Genomic DNA, 18,507 nt, shown 5'->3' with positions numbered 1-18,507 from the left:
TCTTCCACAGTCTGATGGTCAGAATGAACTTCAACAGGTAGATTTGACGGGTATACGGGCCTCATCATGTCCATCCATCCATTAATTTGACATCACAACCAGTTCAATGATATATAAATGTAGAAGCACAGATATTTTTTTATTAACACTTCACTTTTTAGGTTCCATGTGCTGTATTGGTAATACATACAAGCTACATTTAGCTTTGGTCATTATAGTTTATGCATTGTGACTTATTATGGTGTGTTTTTCTATTAATTACCAATAATCATCCCACAGATGTAATATTATCTACAGCTACTCTTAGTACCATTGATGTTAAGTTAGACTCTTTTTCTCCAATCGATCTTTCTGAGTTAACTTCAATAATTACTTCCTCCAAACCATCAACGTGTCTTTTAGACCCCATTCCTACAAAACTGCTCAAAGAAGTCCTGCCATTGATTAATTCTTCGATCTTATATATGATCAACCTATCTCTAATAATCGGCTATGTACCACAGGCCTTCAAGGTGGCTGCAGTTAAACCTTTACTCAAAAAGCCATCTCTAGACCCAGCAGTCTTAGCTAATTATAGGCCAATCTCCAACCTTCCTTTCATATCAAAAATCCTTGAAAGAGTAGTTGTCAAACAGCTAACAGATCATCTGCAGAGGAATGGTTTATTTGAAGAGTTTCAGTCAGGTTTCAGAGTTCATCACAGCACAGAAACAACTTTAGTGAAGGTTACAAATGATCTTCTTATGGCCTCTGACAGTGGACTCATCTCTGTGCTTGTCCTTCTTGACCTTAGTGCAGCATTCGATACTGTTGACCATAATATCCTATTAGAGCGATTAGAACATGCTGTAGGTATTACAGGTATTGCACTGCAGTGGTTTGTATCATATCTATCTAATAGACTCCAATTTGTGCATGTAAATGGAGAGTCCTCTTCACACACTGAGGTTAATTATGGAGTTCCACAGGGTTCAGTGCTAGGACCAATTCTGTTTACATTATACATGCTTCCCCTAGGAAGCATCATTAGAAGACATAGCATACATTTTCACTGCTATGCAGATGACACCCAGCTCTATCTGTCCATGAAGCCAGATAACACACACCAATTAGTTAAACTGCAGGAATGTCTTAAAGACATAAAGACTTGGATGGCCACTAACTTTCTGTTTCTTAACTCAGATAAAACTGAGGTCATTGTACTCAGCGCTGAAAAGCTTAGAAATATGGTATCTAACCAGATTCTTACTCTGGATGGCATTACCTTGGCCTCCAGTAACACTGTGAGGAACCTTGGAGTCATTTTTGACCAGGATATGTCCTTCAACGCACATATTAAACAAATATGTAAGACTGCGTTCTTCCATTTGCGCAACATCTCTAAAATTAGAAATATCCTGTCTCAGAGTGACGCTGAAAAACTAGTTCATGCATTTATTACTTCCAGGCTGGACTACTGCAATTCATTATTATCAGGATGTCCAAAAAACTCACTGAAAAGCCTTCAGTTAATCCAAAATGCTGCAGCAAGAGTACTGACAGGGACTAGAAAGAGAGAGCATATTTCTCCTGTTTTGGCTTCCCTTCATTGGCTTCCTGTTAAATCCAGAATTGAATTCAAAATCCTGCTCCTCACATACAAGGTCTTAAATAATCAGGCCCCATCTTATCTTAATGACCTTGTAGTACCATATTACCCTATTAGAGCACTTCGCTCTCGCTCTGCAGGCCTACTTGTTGTTCCTAGAGTATTTAAAAGTAGAATGGGAGGGAGAGCCTTCAGTTTTCAGGCCCCTCTTCTGTGGAACCAGCTTCCAGTTTGGATTCGGGAGACAGACACTATCTCTACTTTTAAGATTAGGCTTAAAACTTTCCTTTTTGCTAAAGCATATAGTTAGGGCTGGACCAGGTGACCCTGAATCCTCCCTTAGTTATGCTGCAATAGATGTAGGCTGCCGGGGGATTCCCATGATGCATTGAGTTTTTCCTTTCCAGTCACCTTTCTCACTCACTATGTATTAACAGACCTCTCTGTATTGAATCATATCTGTTATTAATCTCTGTCTCTCTTCCACAGCATGTCTTTTATCCTGTCTTCTTTCTCTCACCCCAACCGGTCGCAGCAGATGGCCACCCCTCCCTGAGCCTGGTTCTGCCGGAGGTTTCTTCCTGTTAAAAGGGAGTTTTTCCTTCCCACTGTCGCCAAAGTGCTTGCTCATAGGGGGTCATATGATTGTTGGGCTTTTCTCTGTATCTATGAAGCGCCTTGAGGCGACATTTGTTGTGATTTGGCGCTATATAAATAAAATTGAATTGAATTGAATTGAATTAATTCACAGTATCTCACACCCCCTTTGGGATGGTCATATATTTTCACATAACACAAAACAGAAGTTCATCATCACCACCATCATTATCTGAATAATTATTGTGCTACAATTATGTTGTTTTTTTCCTCGAGTCTGCAAAACAATGGCATTAATTCAGTGTAATTACTGTTCAAAAAGGGAATTAGCAGATAGTTGTTAAAAGGAGCACTGACAAATAGCAAACACTCACTGCAGTCTCTGAATCTGGGCGACCAAATGGTGAGCCAGTTGAGTACATAATTGAACCAACAAGAAACTTGTATCTACATCAGCTGAAAATGTCACAAGCATCTGTGCTAGATTTGTATCAGTTTAAAAGGATAAGAACTATAAATGGGCTTTAGACATCTGCTCACACGAAACAACGTGCAAGCAAATATCTAGAAAATTTCCTCCGTTGTGGTAAACAGCCATGTTAGTTGACATTTCTGATCCATTGATTTCCATCATCGGTTCAACCTTTTGGATGTCTTCAGTCTGACCTACACAGGCTCTGCGGGGAGGCACAATGCCACTGAGATTTGCACAAAGCTGCCTCCTATCGATCAGCGCAAGCCTAAAAATAAAGTTAGGGCCCAGCAAAGAAAGGCAAGCAAAAAGCCTGTGTCTGCTAATCAATGGTGACCTAGAATGTTATGTCCCAAATCAATAGATCATGTTTTCTTTATGTTTTTTTCAAATTATCTAATGATCTTCTGACTGTGTCTGTCTCTAACACTCTCAGGAACTGTGGAGACAAAAAAGTCAGGTGAAAACATTAGTGATGTCTCTTGCTGCAGCTTTGCCGACTTTGACAGCAAACCGTTGTGCTCCAATGTCTTTGTAAGTCATGTGAGTGTTTTAGGGCCACATGAATTTCCTGAACTTTTTTGATAAAGTTGCAAAGACATGTGACCTTTTGAAGTGACATAAATATTCACGGTAAAGTGACAGATTTACAGTTTGGAGGTGTTACTTGCCTACTAGTCATTCTTTCATCCACTCATTCTTTATCTGGTCTTCAATAAATCTCTTTTTATATTCCCTCACACTCTCTATTTTTCCCCAGTTTCACCCCAGCTTCCTCTCCTTCGCTATCTCTTTCTCTCTCCCTGTATCTCGCAGCAGGAGCCCTGCTCGCTCGAGGCTATGTGCTATCTCCCCATATTTCTCTCTGGTGAATATTTCATCTCGCCTTTCAAGTATCATTTTCATACCGAAACAGCGCGTGTGTGTCCTGCCGTGGTTTTTTCCCGCAACCCTTCATTGTGAAACATCTCTGTTTCAGCCGAGGTGACGATCTGTTTGCGCATTTCAGGAGGGCTTTTGATCAGAGAACGCAGATACAAATTATGAATTTTTATCAAGAAGACCTCATGAAAAAGGCATGAAGCCACAGAAGACTTGGGGCTTAATTTTAAATGCTGTTCGTATTTACTAATGCCTTTGTGGTCACATAGATGAAATAGTACTAAAGAAATCTCATTAGTTCTTCCACTTTCTCTGCCTTTCTTTTCTCCATCTCCATCCTGTCCTTCTTTTCTGTGTCATTGCCCAGAGTGACAGTGATTTAAGCTGTCAGACATTTCAAGCTCCAAATTCTCAACTTAGTGACTCACATTTAGGATCAGGGGATTCCACTTGTTTGCATTTGACCAATTTATATCCCCAGGCTGCGTTTCCTGAATGCATGATAATAATAGTCCAATTTGTTTTTTGGCAGATAGCAAAGGAGTGAAATGGAAAAAGAAAATATGCTAACGTCAGTGTCTATGGAATAATGGGTAAGGAGAAAGGAACGGGACAAAATCTCGAGAGCAATCTATGACCTATTCACGGTTATATTTAAATCAATATATGCCTTTATTCACAAATGTTTTATTCATCCGATGCATTCTCCATGGAATCAAGGATAAGCAATAACTTGCATTTGGCAGTGCTTCGACCTGTGCATTAATTCAGTTTGACACTGCACATGTGTGTTCTTCTCTATGTGTACTTGACTGCATGTTTTCATATGTCCCGCCAGGAATACATGCCAGGGCTGACGCGTGTCAGTATTGTGCGAGAGTTGATTTCACAGACATCCAGCTTCTGATCGTTCATATTTCCTCTCTGGGATCACACAGGGCTTCTCAGAACTTATAGCATACATTGTTATTATCACTGAGATGACTTCTGAAGGGGAAAGCAGAAGAGACAAGCGGAGAGATCAAGACAGCAACAGAAGCAGCGACATAAATAACATTTGGGTGAAAAAAAAACAACGAGATGGGCCATAAATCATTTAGTTTCCCACCACTCCAAGAACTGATAAATCACCCATTCAGCATTCAGTGGGGTGGCTATCCAAGACACCAGATCTGGGTTGGGATTCAGGAGAGACCAAATCTGGGTTAGCAAGTAATTTAAAAATGCTGAAACCAGTGGAAATGGGCCTTTGATAGAATCACATGTTCAGCACTTACTGCTGGAAACTGGGATACACACATTGCCTTGCCATAAACTAAGGAGAACAAATGACCAAATACATCATCTATTTTCATTCACACACTGACATGTTGGGGCTGAGGTCGCCACTGTGTTCACGCTGACTTTACCTTTGGTTTGCTACAGCAGTGGTTTCCAACTTTTTTCTAGTTGGCCATCTGTTGTCAGATAGACTAAAAGAAACCTTCATAACATGTGCTGTCTATTAGGTTTAAATTGATATTACTTTTGACTAGTATTACGCTTAACCTCAAAAGTGACTAATTTCCCCCATCCATTTGATATGTTTAGCTAACATTTATGAGCATTTAGCTAATAAAGGGCAATATTTGTATATTTTATATTAGCATTTCAACTGTTATTACATATTGTTTGTCAACAGTTTAACTGGTAGCAACAGTGAAAAATATATATAATCTTAGGTAGCTACCAACAGCTGCTTATCTAATATGCTAATAAGCTAACAATTTGTTTATCCATGCTATTACCTAATATTTTTACAATCATCCTTTTGGGGGGGGGGGGGGGGGGGGGCATTTAAGACACTTATTACATGAGTAAATGATAACAGAGTGCATTTTGTTCATTAAGTGTTAGCATTTTGCCAACTGCTATAGTAGAAGTTTGAAACCAGAAGTTACCATGCTTTTTTTAAGGAGTGGGTAGAGTGCTAACCTAACTCTCAGTTAATATTTGCAAGCTGCATGCATGAACTGCAGAGATGCATTACACACACACGTATCTGCAAAGAAAAAGATTAATAAATTGCTAGAATTCCACTCACCAAAGCAGAAGTGACAAACACGGCAGAGATCCCATTCTGTGACTCCCATGGGTGGAGACGAGGTCTGACAGCTATCAATCAAAGAAGGCGTGAAATTTAAAAAATAAAATCCCTGCCTTAAAAAGTTATGTGGAAATAAAGTTTTCACAGGGCTCTGCTAGGCTTCCAGAGGAAATAAGAGCTTAAGTAGCAGCCAGGTGTCACTCATCAAATGTGCTTGATTAATTTATCATCACCAAGTGTGACCACTTGTTGACATTTTAGCAGTTTGCTGATCTGGTGCTTTCAGCTGCATGTTGCCACAATGCCAACTGGAAAACGTTCAAGACAATTGCCAGTCTTCCCACGAGAGGACATTCCAGTGAATGCAAACTGTCAAATTGTGCTAATCCGATAGAAATTGCAACCCAAGAGTTACATCTCAAAATATAAAGGCCTCAGTTGTCGCGTTAATTATTAAAGTTGATAACAGTACACTCAGAAAAAGAGTGAATAAGTATGGTTTGTCAGGAGAAAGCCTCTTGTCTGTAAAAAGAGCATGGTAGCACAGATTAGATTTGCAAAGTTGTGACTGAGCAAACCACAAGATTTCTGGAATACCTCTGGACAGTAAGAACCAAGGTAGAGATGCCTGGCTGTGACTCGACATCTAGAGAAATCCAAGAACAGTGTATCAGCATAAACATCAAATATCAACTGTCAAGCGTGGAGGTAGAGGGGTGATGGGTTCCTCCACAATAATGTGAGAGACTGATAAAATCATACAGAGAATAATTACTTCAATTATCAGTTACAAGGTACTGACACTGAAGGTGGCAAAGTTTTTTTGTTTTGTTTGTTTGTTTGTTTGTTTTACCAGCCTATACTGGGCTATTTGTTACTCGTCTTCCCATTCATAAAGAACTACAGGACAGGAGTCCTCTTTTTGCCAAAACACATTTAGAAATGTGTGTTGCTGTATTTAGAAATCTTTTCGATGACATGACATAAAATTGCATGAAATGGAGACACAACAGTGAAGTACATTACCTCAAGGTTTTTTAAGGTTTTAAAAATTCAGTATTATTAATTCCAACATTTGTCGCTCATATATTCTAGTATACGGCAGTCATGTTGCCATCCTGTCAGCCATCTTTTTTAGTTATGTCATGTGAATAGAAGTCTTCAGTCACATCCAATCATGCAGTTATGTGATAACTGCTGAGGCTGTGAAAACCATCAGCAGCGGCCACGCACGGACACACAAAGATTACAGCTGATATCTGCTAAAACCTGCTGCTCAACTTGACACAAATCCAATCTCTGGGCAGTTCTGTGACTGTGAGCATACACTGAAGCCATCAAGCCAACCGGCAGGGCAGCCAGCCCACGCCTGATGTTCCCTGGATACGGCGTGGAGCCGGGCTGAACGGCGATGACAGATGGGTGCTGAGATACCAGAGACCTGTGAGGCAGTCACTTTCCCCCCACAGACAGTATGTGGTGAGAGCAATGAGACACTTATAAAGCAGGGGGAGGAGAAGAGGGTGGGACATGTGAAAAGAGTGATTGGTGGGATATATAGTGCTAGGCAGCAGGCTTATGATTCACCCAGGGCTATCAGTTTCATAAGTCTCAGGCAGAAGCCGACTATAAGAGATTGTGCTTGCTGAGAGTGCCCTAATGTGAGAGATTTCCCATTTTGACCTGATTAACCATCTTTTCACACTAATCAAATCTGATCAAAATCTGACTCATATTTCATTACAAAGCTGCTATTTTACCTCTCAGAATCAGAGCTGAAATTGTCTTGTTATCTAAGAGCTGGTAATGATAGTTGGCCACAGGGAAATCATTGTGTGAGGTGACAAAATCATAAGGCAGTGATCTAACACAATGTTAGAACAGACTTTTCCTGTGTGCCGCGCTTGTGTCCATTTAACTATTTTGCTGTCATCTGACAGTTCCCTTTGGGATTTGCAGTGATATACAGTGTGGCGAAGAATATTATGTGTTTAACAACAAAACAATCATCTGAAAAATCGGTGGTGTGTCAAAGTGTAATAACCAGATTAAGAACCAGATATTTCTGTGTTATACTACAGTCAAGCTACGACAATCAGTATTTGAAGACTTCAACACAAAAAGAATTATTGAGACTGCATGCAATGAACTTGGAATCATGTTGCTTATGAAATAGTTGCTCTGAGGATGGGGACAAGTCTGCAACCACTCACAGATTAGCGTTAGTGGTGATAAAATGACAATAAGATACATGGAGTCACCTGTCATTCTGCTAACGGTTTGCAATTGCGTGGGGTCCAGGTGCAAAATTAGGCCAATGCCCAGTGTAAGGTTTATGCCACAACTGCCCCAAATTAATAGTCTTGGTAACTGTCAAAATCCTTTTTTTTTATTTTTCTGCAATGGTTAATCCACCAGAATATGCATATCGAAATTAAATTTTTAATGTTCCACAAAGATCCGCCTTTACCGAACCCTGATCCTGCCCATTCTACTTAACGGCGCAGAGACCTGGACAATGCTCAAACACGACCTGAGCAAGCTCGAAGTTTTCCAAATGCGTTGCCTTAGATGTGTTGTCAGCGTTTCCCTTCGCGACCGTCATTCGAATGACACCATCCTCACCAGCTGCGGCAGCCAACCGACGGTCGGCGACCTAATCCAGCGCCGCCGACTCCGTTGGTTTGGCCACATTTGTCGAATGGACCCGAGCCGCTACCCCCATGGCCTACTCTGGTTGACCCGCCCCACCAATTGGAGGGTGCATCAAAATGCACCAAAAAAGACATGGATGAAACAAATCCAGGATGATTTGAAGGCCCATCGACTTTACTCGAGCAGACAAGAACCATCACCTTAGATCGAGAAGCGTGGAAGATAATTGTTGGTCAAGCAAGAGAACCTGCGGCACCTACAGCAGCGTACTGGTTGCGCGGCCGACCACCGCCACTGGACGCCCGCTAACATCCGGTTAGCAATTTATTTGCAAAATGACTGACACTCAGCAACTTTACTTGTGTATATACTGTAGCAATACAACCAGAGTACAACCAGTTGGCAGCTAGTTGAGTCGTGACCCTATTGAACATAGATGCTTATGGCAGTCTGCATTTAAAAATTATACACCGATTATTTGCCAGTGTGTCTGAGAGTGACTGCACTCAGTCTGCATCAGACCACAAAAAGTTGGTCACCATAACTTAAGGTAATTGGTCACCAGTAGCAAAAGACTTCAGTGTCATCACTGGGCAACCACAGAGTTTTTTTTCCTAGTTGCAAGGATGACGCCAGAACTTGGGTGTGTGAGATTTAGAGTAATGGCTCCATGTCAGATCCAATCAGACTTGAAGTATTACACTGTATATATTCTATTTCATGGCCACACCTAGTAATTAGTGACACCTACAGACATCAGTACAGGTTAAGTATATGATTAATTACCTCTGCCAAAGTGGTTGTGTTTTTGGTAGCATTTGTGTGTGTCATTCTGTCTGTAAACACAATAGCTTGGAAAGTTTTGACTGTATTCTGTTAAAACTTTGAATATCAAAAAAAAAACCACAGATTTATTTTTACAGGAAAAAATACATCTTTACAAATATATCACATCACAAATGTTTATTTCTATCTAAAAATAAAAATGCTAATTATAGCTTTCAAACACATTTGGACAAAATTAATGACAATTTATAGCAAAACAAGTGTAAGCTTTGAGTTTTAAACAGAACTGCTTGTTAATTGGCAGAAATCGCCCAGCTCTAAGGGATTTATTTGAAAACAGTCTTTGCACTGGCATCCAACCGTTTACAATAAAGGTCTTGTTAAAAACAAAATACATTTCTGTCCTCTAAAAATAACAAGCAGTTTTACTTTTGAACATGTACTTTTGTATTTATTTAGAGTTTGTTCCCTGGAACTTCCCTAACAACACTCATGTCCTAATAAGATGTTCTGTTTGGTCCATATTGTTTACAATTTCTTCATGTTGTGTTTTATTTAAATACAGCACACATTAGATGACCAAAGTTATGAATGCGGTGCTTTGCTGGTCTGAAGACCTCTCACCACCCAGACGTATGTGAGCAGGCTAAAAATTAAGTCATTTTACAAAGAATCTCAAGCAATCTCATTTGTCTGTCTAATGGGTGATTCATCACTTGTTATGGTATAATGAGCATAAGACTTTAATTGCATGGACATGACCAATTGCTCTAGTCAAACATTGGCACTTAAAAATAAATGCCTGCCTCTAGTACAATAGATGCTTTGAATACAAGTCTGGTTAAATAAAGGCCTGTCATTTTTCTTCCAATGAAGAAAAAATGCCCAGGATACCATCTGAGGCAGTAAAGGAATAATTGCACTCTCGTGTGATTCCAAACCTAATTATTTTTATAATAGTGTGTGACAATACAACTTTATAGGTGTTGTTGCGCTTTTAAAAACCCTTTGGTACACATTAACATCTGAAACAATACACAAGATCGTATGTGGAAATTGCACCAACACACTGTAATTGATTTTTTTTACAAGAGATTTTATTTGCATTATTTTTTCAGTATTTTTGAAGGGCAGCAATATGGGGTTTTTTTTTACATTTCAGCATTTACTAACTGTGGATAAATAAGTGCATTCACATTTCACTTTTCTCAGGAAATGTATTCCTTGTCTTTTTTCTTTGTAGTCCATGCACACAGCATGAATATGCAATGCCCTTGTGTCAGAGATATACAGTTTTTATATTGTAGTTAATGACTGGCATGTATATGAACCTGCTTTGTATGCCTGGACTCAACACTTATGCATGTAATTAACTACTATACTCTTTGTCAGTGTTTTTACCACCCAGTAGCATTTCAGTCAGGTAGGCAGTGGATGCTGCTTTCTTTTTCTTTATATTGATTTTTCTAGGTTTTGTTTGTCATCCAGTTCTGTTCTGAGTTTAAGGTTATTTTGTATCCCTGTAGTTCCCAAAGTGTTCTTGCCTTACATTCCTGTATCTGGTCAATTTGTGGGGTTACATCTGGTTATACTTTGTTTCGTTGTTTCCTGTTTTATTTTTTGGTTGTTAGTTTTGAGTTCGCTGTGTTTGGTTTTGCTTCCCTTGTCTTGTTTTCCTTGATTTGTTGCCACTGTGTCTTCCACTTCTCTCATTGTCTTGTGAGTATTGTCTGTTCATTGTCACATCGTCCACTGTCCCTGTATCCTCTTTAGTGCTGTGTATTTCCTTTGTTCAGTGTTTCTGGTTCTTCTTTCCCTCCATGTATGTATTCCCTGCTAGTGTATTTCTGTTGAATTATTTTGTTGAACTTGTTAAGTTTCATCAGACAGCAACAAAGGCTCACCTTGTGTTCTACATGTATGTCCTGAGTTCTGCATATTGGGTCAAAAACCTGCCTCTGGCACAGGCTGATATGCAACATATTCATTTTGTTTGTGAGTATTTTGACAGTCTCTGCTTAGAGCAATAAGCTTTGCCAAACAGAACAGTTTTATCCAGGTCTAAGACTAAAAATGGCCAGTAGTAAAAGAGACTATCAGTGCAATAAGCCAAGTAAAGCCTCAAAATTTTCTGCAATAAAAAGTCTCAAATACTCACATTGTTTTATTACACTGCACCCACCTTGCAATCCTGGACTAATCTCCAAGATCAGTTAACCACCCAAATCATACAAAGCATATTTTCCCCTGTGCAATAACCTGTAAAAACAGCCATATTAAAATATTGATTAGTTTTTGTTTTGTGAATTGAAGCAGAAGCGCACAAAGAAACACAAAGGTTTCAGGCCATGAATGAATTTAGAAATAATCATGAGTTATTCAGTACAGACCCTGCATGGACAGCCTTCAGGTGCTTTTTTTTTTTTTAGATATAATAAAAATATACACTGTCTGAGGAAACAGGCTTCTGGATGAATGAGAAGGGAGGGGAGGAAGTACAGTGCATCCTAACTCTCCTATTGCAGCTTTTCATATTCCAAAGTGTCAGCAAATTCACGGTCCCAACTCCATCAGTGTGTTTTATAGCTACAAAAGCTAGAACAGATCAGTGATAGCTCATCATTACACCCCTTGAATGATTTCACAGCCCATAGATTCATTTGGTCCAGTGACTAAAGCAGCCGTATGTGCAGTGGAGCCAGTAAAATTCTTGCTGAGGCACATGGTCCGACATTAGTGAAGCAGATAAAGTAGATGTAAAGTCTGTGTGTTTGTGTGTATGTGATACAAAAGCCAGGATGGAGGATGGAAGAGCGTCATATCCGCTGTGAACACAGAAAGTGTCATTGTTCACTTATCAAGGTAACACGGGGGCCTTGCAATCTTGTGCCTTTAAGGATTTCAATGAGAGAGCAGGGCGTACGGTGGTGAGAGTTAGAGAGCGCTTGTTAGCCAAGATAGAAACATTTCATTACTACTGACTGGGACCACAGCTCTATTTGACACTGAGGAAGCAGTCATCATGGTGTTTATCTCTTATGAGCACACTGCTGTCTGCAGCAAACACATCTCCTCCACGTACGCTTAGTTTTTGACTCAAAGCAGTGTAGCATAGTTTACCGGAGCTGCTGCTTCAAGTCTTTCCATCATCAACATTTTCTAAGTTTTTGACAGGACGCAGTCTACAAACAGACAAAAGCTTCACTGGCTGCTCTTCTTTGACAGCTGAGTTATGAGAAATAGTTTCTAAGCTTCTGGAGCCGTGCAAAGAAAATGTTCAAATTTTCACAACAATAAGCTTCAGTTCTAAATATGGACATGAGTAATGCAATGTTATGTGAGCGACGGATCACATGGTGAGAAAATGATGTCTAGTAATGAGCCTATAGGGACGTATCAGCTGACAGAGCAGCTCTCCTCAACCATCTTTATGCTCATTTCATTAATCTGAATCATGATATCATGAGTTCAGTTTAATCTCGCTCTTCTTATGTTGTTACTTTTGAGCACAACAACCCTAATGTCTAATAAAAAAATGCAAAAACACCTTTACTCTTTTTGCCTCTTATACTCATTGGGCACCTGCTCAGCTGCTTTTTAATGCAGTTATCTAATCAGCCAATCACATGGCAGAAACTTAATGTTTTCAGGCATGTAGACGCAGTCAAAGCGACCTGCTGAAGTTTAAACCGAGCATTAAAATGAAAAAAGAAGGTGATTTAAGTCACTCTGAAAGTGGCATCGTAGCTTTGTCTTGGTGAAGCTAAAACTTGAGTGAAGAAAAGTGAAGAGTGGCAAGGACACCACTCATCTATGCAATACTTGCTTGACAGTCATCATCACAAAGATGATGTTCTATTAAATAATACTTGAAACTAGAGGTGAAATAAGGGGTTACCTATTAGGAAAGGGTTCATATATCAAATGAGCATCGGGGTCATTTTACTATAGACTTCTATACAATCAGGCATCTCTTTGCAGTTGCTAATCATTGTGGAAGAAAATAATTAAAAGCACAACTTAGACCTAGAAATTATGTCATGGGTATTTTGTTATGTTGCAGGAGTCATGCATTTACTTTAGAATAGACCTCTCTGCACTGAATCATCCTTGTTATTAATCTCTGGCTCTCTTCCACAGTCTTTTATCCTGTCTTCCTTCTCTCACCTCAACCGGTTGCAGCAGATGGCCCCGCCCCTCCCTGAGCCTGGTTCTGCCGGAGGTTTCTTTCTGTTAAAAGGGAGTTTTTTGTTCCCACTGTCGCCAAAGTGCTTGCTCATAGGGGGTCATATGATTGTTGGGTTTTTCTCTTTATGTATTATTGTAGGGTGCACTTTACAATATAAAGCACCTTGAGGCTTCTGCTGTTGTGATTTGGCGCTGTATGAATACAATTGAATTGAAGAATTTAATAGGTTTACTTCATGTTACATGCATAATGAATAAAAGCTGCATGTTTTACTCCCTGACAACATTTAAAATAAAGAAAGGCTTTCTAACAGTTTCACTAACAAGAGTGAAAAAGCTTTTAGCTGTTAACAGGTTTGGGTTGTTTCTCAACAAAAATTCAGTTAGCCCTTTAAGTTTTCTTTTCCGAGCCCATTTCTATTCACTGCTTACACACAAGTTCATTTTTGCCCATTCCTCGCTTCTTTCACCTGAATTAACACCGTTCCTCTGCAACTCATTCTGCTTCACTTGCCCCTTTATTTGCAGCTTTTCAAGCAATAACCAAGATCCCCTAGGAAGCGAACTGCATGTTCTTCAGAAAATAGCAGAGGTGTTTCTGTTTTTAATCAGCGTTTTATTATTTATAAATGCTTAAGATTTAGTAAATGTATTTTTATTTTAAAATGTAACTTGCATGTAACCAAAAATGTGGCTATCTAAATGTGCGAATTAAACTTTACTGGCTGTGCACTCCACTGCAGACAAACGGTGAGGTTGTGTTCAAATGCACATCAAGGACTCGCGCTTGACAACATGAGTAGTTGATTCCGGGTCATCCAGCTGAAGGTCGCCACAATCCTGTATGTCACGCTGCTGTCTGAGGAGACTCCTGGTGTGAGGTTAGAATAAACAGAAGGTTATTCAAATGTGACTTCCTCTATTTTGAAATGGTATCAGAAAGTGTCAGTCATGCTAACTGTTTAATCTTTGATCCTCTTGAGATTCCGACAGTAACTTTAATAACTGTTTATTCACATGCAAAATAGTGGCATCCCTCCTGCATGCTAATGGGCAAAGACGAGCAAGTTTTCAGATTCATTCTGATATCAGGCGCTGTTGACAGAAGCAAAAGAGATATGGTGGAATAAATTACAAGGACAAAGAGTGTGTGCGTGTGTGGGAGTGTGTCCATCTGCACTCGTGCGTCAGAGAAGCATTTTTTGAAGTTAAAGACGACAAGGTTGTCTGTTAAAAGGGAAATAAAGTAATAAAAATTTCGTTTTTCTAGAGTAATAAAAAATGCCATCCGCCATAAACAAAAGAGAAGTCTCCGTCGCTCAGGGTGTTTGTACCTGTGTGAATACAGAAGCTACGGCGCTTTCTGACCATGAAAATGGACAATTTTGTTTGTACCACACTCAATTTAGGAAGCCATAAATCATATTAATAGTTATAAATTTGTGACTTTGCACTGACTCTGCACCCCAACATTTTCCATCCGCACGGGCCACCTCACTGACAGCAGCACAGCGGAGCAAACAACGTGCATATTTTTAGGAAACTGTAAAATCTATTTTAATTGGAAAACTTTAATGGGTACAGCAGGCCTGTCAGCCTTTGTTCCTGTGTCAGTAAATGATCGTAAAGATCCGATGGAAACAAGCCAAATCACATAAGATTGCTGCCTCTTGCTTGTTGCACTGGGGGAGACGACACTGGCTGAGGAAAGAGCTTTGTTCTTAGCAACCGATTTGTAGTCAAGCAAAAGGCACCTTCACAACAGCTGCTGCTCAGAGTATTGCAGTCAACTGAAAATCAAGGCAGTCTTCATATCTCTGGTGTGGTAAAGCCAAACCTAAACTTTTGACCTCTACTTTTATCGCCCCACTAGACTGTCTCATGCGGCCTGGAATCCTAGAATGTCATATGGAAAATGAATACCTTCAACCTCATCCAAGGCTTTGGAGAAAACATCATTGTTTGACTGCACATTGCTGTGATGGAATCTGTTGCGTAGCTTTTCTTTCTCTGCAAAAGATCTGGCCATGAGTCCACACTAAAGAAAGCACAGCTCCTGTACTGGTTTGTAGCCCTGGCTCTTCTTCTGTTTTTGATTTACATGTTTACAATTTACACACAGGCTCAAAAAATAAGCAGCTGCTTTAACCCTCTCAGGCTCAAATTAAACTTTTTGTTGCTAATGCACAACCAAGTCCTGCAGTGGTACTTCTGAGTAAAAAAAACTCATAAAATATGTATGTGGGGTAATCAGGTTGTTAGTTTTTAACTGTTGCAAATCGGCAACGCCTGCCTTGAGAGGGTTAACTAAATAAAGATGCAGCTAGCATCGTTTGTGGTCCACCATTGTTTACTCTTCTACTAAATCTAAAATATCTTAGGTATGAGAAGAACACACCCGATATTGTTTTGTTGGCTGCATGAAACTCTCAGTGATGAATGACTCTCAGTCATCCAGGTCGTGGTAGTCGACTGAAAAAAGAAGGCAACTGGACTTTTTTATGTTTGTAAAGACGTTTCACCAGTTCTCCAGTCATAAAAACAAAAAGGTGGACAGTCCCACATATTTAAATCCTAGTGGGGGGGTGGCCACTTTGGAGGCGGTCTGTGACCCACTATTAATCATGTGCCTAATCACAGGAGCCAAGGTGTGAACACACACATATGATCGATAGTGGGTCACTGACCACCTCCAAAAGGGCAAACTCCCCACTAGGGTTTAATGCCACGCACCAGTTGGACCTCAGCACTGTGTTCCAGTCAAAAAGTCGTGGATTCATTCATTGATAAAGACTAATATTGCTCTCATTACATGGCTGAAACTGTCATGAATCTCTATTGCATCAATACACGATCATGAGTGGGTAATATGTTTTCCTAATTCAGCTGTTGACTGGGTCAGCAGAGAGAAACGTGCATCAAGGGGTTGGCAGCTTGGGTGAGATGAGTTCAGGTATAGTTTAAAGATGGTAATTGATATCTGGGACTGGAGTTCTTACTTAGAGAATCCAGGACATGGGTCTATGGATAGTTGAGGCCATTGGAAGGTGAACAGGCAGAGAAATATTAAGCAGACCTTTCCAAATGCAGTGGGCCATTTTCATGGATACAGGTAAGTAAACTTTGCAGGTAGTGAGCTCTTTTGCTGTCCCAGAATTACACTCTACTATTGATAATAATCTGGTGGAAAGGGAATGCTGGAGATGGTCCTTAAAGTCAGGTAAGTGAAGGCAGAGGAAAAACCATGAGCCAGAATCTGAAGCAGGTTCAACATAAAGAGGGTATCTTTCTGTTATTTGGGTTCTTACTATGAACTGACAATCAGGATAAGCAGTCACACAAAGCTGATTATCAACTTGCTATGTTAACTCGGCTTTTCCTCTGCGTGTTCACGTGAAAGGGGTTGCCAGCAGATTGGTGTATTGGCATCAGAGCGGCTAATTTTAGAAAGAAAGATAAAACTGCTCTAAGGAGAAATTATGAAGCAGTAAACACATAAAAGAGGTTGAAAGTTGAACAGTGGCTGCAGACAAAGCAGCAATGTGAATGTGTGTGAGAGGAAAAAGCATTGTAGAGTAATCTAGTGTTAAGAGTGTGTGTTTTAAGCACTTTGGTCAATAAGAATGGAAAAGACCGACTATATTAATAAAGCTCAGTCTATTTGAAGCCACGAAGGAAAGACAGAAAGAATGTAAGTGAACTGATTTAGCAATATCACAACTCCATCAAGACAGCAGAGCAATCTGATGGATTATAATCAAGTATTTCTTTAAATTCATGTTCAAAAAGGAAGCTTTTTGTTTTTATTCTTTCAGCAGCAGACGTGGTGGTGTTTTAGGGTTTGAGGTTAAAGATTAAATATAAAAACAGAAACCAAACATAGTCTCAGTCTGCGTACAAATTTCATATGACATGACATCTACAATGTGGACGTGCTGTTTGAGGATCATATATTAACATTTATGGAACAATAAAATCGTTGCTAAATTGTTTGCTCCCAACAGAAAAAACTAAGGAATAAAGTCACAGAGGTTCGCGAGATCTTCCGGGAATTTGACGCTATTTTCTTCATATTTGATTGGTCTGTAGGAGGTGATTTCAAATCACAACATAAGTTACCATGGTGATATACCCTGCTAACAAGTGAACCACCATCAGAACAGAAAAGCCAGGGTTATCTCTAAAGTTACCTAGATAAGATGAAATCCTGCTTCTTAGTATAGAGCTCAGTACAGTCACCTACACTATTTTTAATTTGACTGAATACACAATAAACCTTTTGCAATTCACAAAACAATGAAATACAATGCAGTGCAAAGTCCAATAAGACTCACGTCTTAATGGGCCTTACTGCTAATTAAAGCCCATTGAGAGTCTCTAGTGAGTTCACGCATAATAACCTGCAAACCTGAGGCACGCCCACCATCATGCATGCACACATGTGACACCTGTATCGCCGCGTTGTCTGCATATTGATCAGTCATAGCAGCCTGACCCTCACATCTATACAGTAGGAGCAACGTAGGAGTGTTCTTCACAAAGAGGGCAAAAAAGGTGCTGCAGCAATTTACAGTATAAAGAATATAAAAGCATTAAGCCTTTTGTATTACACCACCAACACATTATTACAAAAGTGGAAATGAGTACAGTGTGGTCATTTTTAATCTGGGCCACTAGTAGGCTACTTATTGTGCAAGCACTGTGCTCTGAAGCTTACATGAAGCAGTCACTTTGAGACAAAAGAGCTGCAGTGAAAACAATAGGTTAGCATTATGTTGGGGGGGGGGGGGGTAGCTAGCGTTTGTTATAGCTGCATTTGAGAAAGAGAGAGAGAGAGAGTTCAGAAAACAGAGGAAAAATGTAATTTACAAAGAAAGATAAATGGAACAACAGCTACAGCATTCATCATTTTGTAAGGTTGCCCACTTAATTGTATCATGCTTTATTCCACATAACACAGAGATGTGCAGCTCGGCAGTGCCAGGCTCTCCATTCTCTTTTATGTCTTCCTCTGAGACATGAATAAAATGTCAGCGTAAAGAGCAAATTCAAGGGACGGGAAAGTAGAAATGATGCTTTAATTCTTTGTTAAAGTCAAATTTAACCAGAGAGTTACAGCGTTTACCATTTGAGGAAAAACAACTTGCTCTGACAGAATGATTACTGCTATTAAAGTGGCTCCGCTTATTCTTGAGCTATGATTCAATGGCATTTATTTTAAGTTGGAAATTATGTCTTCAAATCTGACTCTCA

The 18,507-nt window shown here is 39.7% G+C and overlaps 1 long non-coding RNA gene across 1 annotated transcript; it reads right to left on the bottom strand.

Annotated features, from left to right (window-relative positions):
* Positions 1 to 2,333: 2,333 nt before the first annotated feature.
* Positions 2,334 to 6,567, bottom strand: LOC146511595 (uncharacterized). Its single transcript, XR_014876223.1, has 3 exons — positions 6,223 to 6,567; positions 5,623 to 5,693; positions 2,334 to 4,526 (listed from the first exon to the last, which is right to left on the bottom strand). It is a non-coding gene; the product is annotated as an uncharacterized LOC146511595 (long non-coding RNA).
* Positions 6,568 to 18,507: the final 11,940 nt, after the last annotated feature.

Source organism: Neolamprologus multifasciatus, chromosome 9 (assembly GCF_963576455.1).
Source record: "Neolamprologus multifasciatus chromosome 9, fNeoMul1.2, whole genome shotgun sequence".
NCBI lineage: Eukaryota > Metazoa > Chordata > Actinopteri > Cichliformes > Cichlidae > Neolamprologus > Neolamprologus multifasciatus.
The sequence above is the reverse complement of the archived record's forward strand: the minus strand, read 5'-3'. Positions and strand labels throughout refer to the sequence as shown.